Consider the following 8,325-nt stretch of genomic DNA (forward strand, 5'->3'; position numbering starts at 1 on the left):
TTTCACTTGCATGGAGCTATGCCAATCCTTCTTGAGACCAGTATGATTTCCTCAATGTCTTCTTATGTCCTGACAAATATTGAAGTATTTCACTTACCCGTGCAATCGATAGTCGGCTGACCAGATTATAGATTGCCGATTTCCGTCACCCACCTTTCTATAATAAGGGTGTTAGTTTAGATATTTTCCAGTCCATTCATCGCGAAAAAGTTATTATATATTGACACTATTATTCATGTGCTGAAAATGAAACCCACTGCTTTTTTGTTTACAAAATAAATTCCGAAGTTTGAAATAAAAAGACATAAATTATGTAGGTAACTACTTTAAATTTGTATTGAGAAATAGATCAATGTTCTGTTTCCAGGGTGCATTTGTAGGAGATCCGCAAAGGGTAGAATATCATGTAACTGTCACCGACTGTTAAAAATGGACAGGTGTTTCTTGAAGCGTTATTTCTCATAATATCACAACACTGTTTGCAAGGACTGGAGTCTTTATTCTTCGTGCCAGTTTCCTACACGGTGAAGGTCTCATACTGGCAGGGTGAAAAAAGGTCTCCAGTTCATGACAACTATAGGATCATAAGTTGTAGAAAGAGCATTAGGCCCATTTGATCCATCACATCTGCTCCGCCTTTCAATGAGATCTTGACAGATTAAATGTGATAATCATCTAATCATTCTGTCTCGCCTCATCCCCATAACCATTGATTCCCTTACTAATTACAATCTAGCCTCTCTCTGCGGTGAACATAACTAGTGGCCCAAACTCTGCAGTATTGGTAAAGCATTCAACAGATTCACCGCTCTATAAGAGAAGAATTACTATTTAACTCGTCTTGAATTGATGGCCGCTTACACTGAGGTTATTCTTCCTGGACCTAGACTCTCCGCTAAGGCAAATAAATCCCCTGAACCTCTCTTGTCTTCAGCCCTATGGGAATCTGATATGTCTCAAAGTGTTCACCTCATATTCTTATGCATTCCAATGAGTCCAGGCACAAACTATTCAACTTCTCAACATAAGAATATTCCTCCATGCCGGGAATCAATCATGTGAACATTACCTAGGCTGTCTCGACTTCCAGCATACCTTTCCTAACATCTGGGATTCAAAAGGTAGATCCCTCTGTTGTCTCTTTGTGTCATCCTCACCTCTTGTCTTCACATCCATTTTTGTGTCATCTTCAAGCTTATCAATAAAGCATTCATTTCCATCGTCGAAGTTCTGAATATATACTGTAAATCATTGTGTTCCCAGCGCTGATCATGTTAACACTCCATGGGTTGTGTGTAGCCATATTTAAAATGCTTATCTTACCCCAACTACCTGTCCTCAAAGAGTAAGTCAAACCTGGATGCATGATTACCTACTGTAAAATATAACATTTGTTTGGTACATTGTATGGGGGCGGCACGGTATCACAGTGGTTAGCACTGCTGCCTTACAGCGCAGGGACCTGGGTTCAATTCCGACTGTGTGTGTGAAGTTTGCACATTATCCCTGTCTCTGCGTGGGTTTTGTCCAGTTGCTCAGGGTTTCCCCCACAGTCCAAAGATGTGCAGGTTAGGTGGATTGGGCATGTTAAATTGCCCCTTAGTGATGGAAGGGTCAATATGGGGATATGGCCTGAGTGGGATTGCGGCCGGGGCAGACTCACTGGGCCGAATGGACTTCTTCTGCACTGTACGCATTCAATGGTTATCAAACATTTTTCAAGTTTATCACAACAACTGTCTCCACTTCATCTATCCTGCTCAATTAATTGTAATGAATTTTGCAGACCGGATTTCCTCTGATGCTGCCATGCTGACTCTGCTTGGTTAAAGTGTGAGTTTCTAAACATTCGTTTCTTACATGCTTTACACTGAGCGCTCATAATTTCCCAATGGCAAATGTCAATCTAAAAGTCTTACAAATACGGTTTTGTTTTATTTCCCACCCTCCCTTTTTTAATATGGATGATATTTTAGCTGATTTACAAAATTCAGGGACAATTCCAGAATGTAAACATTCTTCGAAGATTACGACCAGTGCATCCATAATCTCTGTAGCTATTTCATTTAATATCCTAGGATGCAACTCATGGGGCCTACCGGACTTTAGCCCCATTAGTTCCCGTCGTGCTTTTTACCCAATTACCGTTATTGCTTTTGTTTCTTCTCCCTTTTGCCCCTTAATTGTTTTCAGTAATTTGAATGTCATTGGCAACTTTTTCCATGAAGTTTCGCAGAAGGTTTTGACGTAAATATCATCTCTTGTGTCCCGATTATTAGTTCCCCAATCTCAATGTCTAAAGGCCCTGTATTCACTTCGGCTTTTCTCCTTTTTGTAGATGTTTATAAAAGTCATTACTAGCGGTTATTATATGACTCGTTAATTAACAATCGTAGTTTATCTTCTACTTTTAATTATTTTTTTGGTCAACTAGACCAGTTAGATCTGCTGTTGAAGCAGAAAACAACTTTCATTCTGCATACTTTCACTCATAGTTTCACTTGTTGAAATTTTGACAGTCCTTTGGGGATGAAATCCAAGTTATTATCGCCAGGTGCAACTTAGCGATGATGAACAGTTACACAAAGATTTTACAAAGCTGCTTGATGACTTACACATTTCTACTTAATAATGATCGTTATTTAACAAGCATAGCAGTCGTTCTTCTGCTGACTGTGGAAGGTTGAGACTTGTATACTCTTGAGTCTAATATTTAGCAGTTATGTTGCCACCATGGGACTTTTTATGTTCGACGTAAACTTACCATGATTGGCAAAAAAAAGTGTGCTCACTGAATTTGAACAGGGACTACAAGCAATTATTGCTCGTTAGGAATTAAAACTGGAAATACCTGAACTGTATCACATCCTGTTATAGTCACAACACCATTACATATTATCCTGCTCATGTGGAAATAATTGAAATTAGTTTGAGAAACAACTCTTTGAAACCTCGTACATATCATATTACGACAACTCTTCCCTACATATTGACCGAGTGAACAAAATAATGGCCAAAATGTAGTACTGATGTGCTGAAGCATTAGCAATGGCTGCACGATGCGGATTGGGGGCAGTGTCTCTTTCCCATTGTCCATGTGGTGGCTTCAGAACAACCAACCATCGTTCTAAAGGGACACAGCACATCCACGGGACGGAAAATCTACCAGGCAGATGATGTGCATGGCTTGAAATTCACAGAAGTCAAAACTATTGGCATCAGGAATAGTTTTCCATCAGACGTCCACAGCCTTCCTCAACATCATCCGAGGCTGTTAGGCTGTGCATGATACAGGGAAGTGTCACTGACCCAGTTAACAAGTAAACATAGAAACATAGAAAGTCGGCGCAAGTGTCGACCGTTGGGCCATTACAACCTGCTCTAAAATACAATATGATTGCGGCTGATTATCTACCTCAAAGCCATATTCCTGCTTTCTCCCCACCCACCTTGATGCCATTATAATCTAAAATGTTATGTACCTCTTTCTTGAATGCAAGCTCTGATTTGGATTCCAAGATTTATGTTAGGAATTCCACAAGTTCACTAGAATTTATGTGTTACATTTTTCCCAAATGGAAACACTCTGTGCCAAATGGCTGGTCCCATACCATTAGACCATGTATGCTGGTTCTAGACGCACGCCAGTGAAAAACAATATTTCTGAACATGGTCTAGCCAGTCCTGTAGAAATGTAATATGCTTCAATCACGTTTCCTGCCAACCTTCTAAATTGTTGTCAATACAAGCCCAACCGAACCAATCACATCTCGTAGGACAGTCTCGGCAACCCGATAACATCTGAGTATATATACAACGTATGTACTCTCTCTGTGACAGGTGTGTCGTTTGATAAGGGAAAGAGGCCAAGACTGTACGCAATTCTCCAGGTGTGATCTCACCAGGGCCCGTTATAACTGCAGTAAAACGCCGTTTTTTTGAAATCAAATCATCTTGCAACGAAGGCCGACATACCGGTTTTTCTCTCTAATTGCTTGGTGCCTCCCCAGTTTTAGTGACTGGTGTACAAGGATACCCAGATCCCTTTGTACATCCACACTTCCCAATATTTCAACATTTTAATATTACCATTTTTTTCTTCCAAAGTGCAGAACGTCACATTTTCCATTCTGTATTTCATATGTCATTTTTACCCAGTTAGTCAACTTGCCAAAATCCTCTTAAAGCCTCATTGCATCCGCTTCACAACTCACAACAGTACCTCATAATGAAACTTTGAAATATTACATTTGATGCTCTCATTAAGGTGATTTATAAGTATAATGAGCAGCTGGGTCTCAGCATTGACTCATGCGTGACCCCATTAGTCAGTGCATGGCACTCGGAAAAATGTCCTTTGATTTCCATTAATCAAGGCAAACGATCAGGAGAAACAGTTTTAAATCTCAGGGGGTGGAATGTAAATTCACTTAATAGATAATAATTGAAATATTTTGTCAATAATGGTGATTTTAACAATATAACTTTATAATCCTAACGTTTAAACAATTTTGTTCATTAATTGTTTTGGGGACAGAAACCTGTTCCCCCTCCCGGGTCTGGCTTTTATGTGACTCCGGATCTTTGGCAATGTCCTTGACACCTATTTGTCCACTGAAATTATAGAGCCATAGAATCGATTGAGATACATACATATGAATGGATTGACAAATCACTTAGTGAAGGGTAAAAGGTATGGCGAATACATCCATGCCTTGCCGGAGACGGCCACCTCCACGAAAGCATAAAGAAAAAAAATAGAACCATAGAACCATAGAAAATTACAGCTCAGAAACAGGCCTTTTGGCCCTTCTTGTCTGTGCCGAACCATTTTATGCCCAGTCCCACTGACCTGCACTTGGACCATATCCCTCCACACCCCTCTCATCCATGAACCCGTCCAAGTTTTTCTTAAATGTTAAGCATTTACCACTTTATCCGGCAGCTCATTCCACACTCCCACCACTCTCTGCGTGAAGAAGCCCCCCCCCCGCCTAATATTCCATTTAAACTTTTCTCCTTTCACCCTTAACCCATGCCCTCTGGTTTTTTTCTCCCCTAGCCTCAGCGGAAAAAGCCTGCTTGCATTCACTCTATCGATACCCATCAAAATCTTATACACCTCTATCAAATCTCCCCTCAATCTGCTACGCTCCAGGGAATAAAGTCCCAACCTATTCAATCTCTCTCTGTAACTCAGCTTCTCAAGTCCCGGCAACATCCTTGTGAACCTTCTCTGCACTCTTTCAATCTTATTTACATCCTTCCTGTAACTAGGTGACCAAAACTGTACACAATACTCCAAATTCGGCCTCACCAATGCCTTATATAACCTTACCATAACACTCCAACTTTTATATATAGCTTGAATATGTTTTTCTTTTCTTTATTCTTTAGTTCTCATTTTTGTGTCTTGATTTCCACCACCATTGAATTTATAATCTGCAATGATATTTCATTGACTGGGAATATAGAACATAAATGACATGGAATCCAAATGCCACAGAAGGAGGAGATTAATCTGAGGTGCCCTTATTTCGCCATCCGCTGCCCATCCGTAAATATGGAGGTAATTGTTTGTCGTATTTTCCTTTGTAAGTAGCGGTGTAAATACACCGACACTTATCTTTAGAGTAAATCAATCCTCTATTAGTAACCCCACAACAAACCATAGTTAAATTAAAATACGAGGGCTTGATACTTTACGTATACACACAGAAAACACAGGAAGCGGTGTTTGCAATACCTTCTCCTATTACACTCATATAATGAAAGAGAAATTCGTAAAATAAAGAGGTACGGGGCAAGGCCACGATTACAAAGCAAAAGCTATCATTTAAGGTGAGTGTGGAGTCCAAAATCCAGAGGGCAATGATCACTTTCTTGAGAGGACACCAGCTAAATGTTGGAGGATGATACTTTCCAGAGGGAAGGCCGTCCACGATGAGTGAAGAAACGGAGGGTAAGATTGCTCAGGAAGGTACAGGCACATAAATTCCAGTATTCCAGTCTTACACAGTGCAGACCGTGGCTAAGCAATTTGGCTGGACAAGCATTCTGTTGCTATCTGCTCGATGACAAAATGACTGATCCTCTGAACCTTCCAGCACCTTCAGTTAATATCACCTTATGGTGAAGGAAACAAAGCAGCGAGTGACTCCATTCCCAATGAACATGATTTCACTCGAGTTGAGATGTACATCAAATCTCAAGTCCAGTTCTACCTGATTGCAGAATTTATGTGCAAAAAACAACACATCAGGGATAATATATTGATGTTGTCCATGTACCAGAATGAATTGACCAGAGTGACTCATTCTCTTTCTCTGAGTGCCTCTTTCTCATTCTCAGAGTGCCTGAGACTCTCAACACTCGGTAGCCTACATGCTACATGATGGTCTCTACCAACAAGCACACGAACGAGGCAGGGGATAGAGGACAGCCCCTTTTTGTTCCAAACGTTATTGTTTTTATTTCAATTTATACATGGTTAATATCTGTAGATCAGAGAGATACAAATGATTGTCCATTCCACAAAACACATTCAGTGTTTTTAAGGCCATTGACGAGATCAGAAGGACAATGGCAGGTGTTGAATTCCCTTTGCTTGTACGGGACAATTCTGTGGGATATTATTGAGGTGACTGAGGAATACATGAGGGTGGCATGAAGTAAAAAATCCAACTGAATCCTGAAAGCTAATGGACAGCTGGGATATATTTGATGGTGGCAACGCGCTGAACGTAAGTGGAAATGGAGACGACGATAAATTGATGGTGCAGATTTTTGGGGGTGGAGTTCTGGGAAACTACACACGATTTTGGTTCTTATCGAGGGTTTAACATAGCAGTTGCAAAGACGAAACGAAATCATTGCCGAGTTTGCTCAAATATGTTGAGGTATAACTGCAGAATCTGAAAGTATAATATAAACTGCAGTGTCGAATTTGCACCAACTGAGCAAAGACAGCAGAAATGGAAAAATGGAAGAACAAACTAGGGTCTTACAATAGGCCGCTCCAGTGGATACCTGTACAGTATGGTTCTGGGCAGTTGTTGTGTTTATCATCTCTGAGGGCGAGAGCCTGACCCCAGAAATCTGCACATCAAATTCGTGGAAGGGAATGGAAAATGCAGAGGGGATCCAATACGTGACTAGGATCGAATTTGGAAGAAAACGATATGCGATTTTACAGGTCAGGGACTGACCAGAAGCAACGCTAATGCAGTCACCACTGTACGTGGAAAACAAGCGCGGCTGACAAACTTAATTCGGATTTGGAAACGAGTCGTCCACAATTCCTTCTGAGTGCAATACGTAGCGTGTCCTAATGACTGTCGGCCGGTGGCTCTGACATCCATCACTATGAAGTCCTTGGAAAGATTAGTCATGGGACGAATCAATTCCCGCCTCCAGAACTACCTGGATCCACTACAGTTTGCCTACCACCGTAACAGATCCACAGCAGACGCCATTTCCCTGGCCCAGCACTCATCCCTGGAACACCTAGATAACAAGGACATCTATATCAGACTCCTATTTATTGACTGCAGCTCAGTCTTCAACACTATTACTCCCACGAAACTCATCTCCAAACTCCGTGTCCTGGGCCTCAGCACTTTCCTCTGCGACTGGATCCTGAACTTCCTAACTCACAGACCACAATCAGTAAGGATAGGCAACAACACCTCCTCCACGATTATCCTCAACACCGGTGACCCACAAGGCTGTATTCTCAGCCCCCGACTGTATTCCTTATACGTCTATGACTTTGTGGCCAAATTCCCCTCCAATTCGATTTTCAAGTTTGCTGACGACACCACCATAGTGGGTTGAATCTCAAACAATGACGAGACAGAGTACAGGAATGAGATAGAGAATCTGGTGAACTGGTGCGGTAACAATAATCTCTGCCTCAATGTCAACAAAACGAAGGAGATTGTCATTGACTTCAGGAAGCGTAAAGGAGAACATGCCCCTTTCTACTTCAAGGGGGACGAAGTAGAAAGGGTCGAGAGCTCCAAATTTTTTGGTGTCCAGATCACCAACAACCTGTCCTGGTAACCCCATGCTGACACTGTAGTTAAGAAATTTCACCAAAACCTCTACTTTCTCAGAAGACTAAGGAAATTTGCCATGTCAGTTACGACTTTCATCAACCTTTATAGATGCACCGTAGAAAGCATTATTTCTGATTGTATCACAGCTTGGTATGGCTCCTGCTCTGCCCAAGACCGCAAGGAACTACAAAAGGTCGTGAATGTAGCTCAATCTATCACGCAAACCAGCCTCCCATCAATTGACTCTGTCTACACTTCACGCTGC

This window comes from Mustelus asterias, unplaced genomic scaffold (genome assembly GCF_964213995.1).
Source record: "Mustelus asterias unplaced genomic scaffold, sMusAst1.hap1.1 HAP1_SCAFFOLD_42, whole genome shotgun sequence".
NCBI lineage: Eukaryota > Metazoa > Chordata > Chondrichthyes > Carcharhiniformes > Triakidae > Mustelus > Mustelus asterias.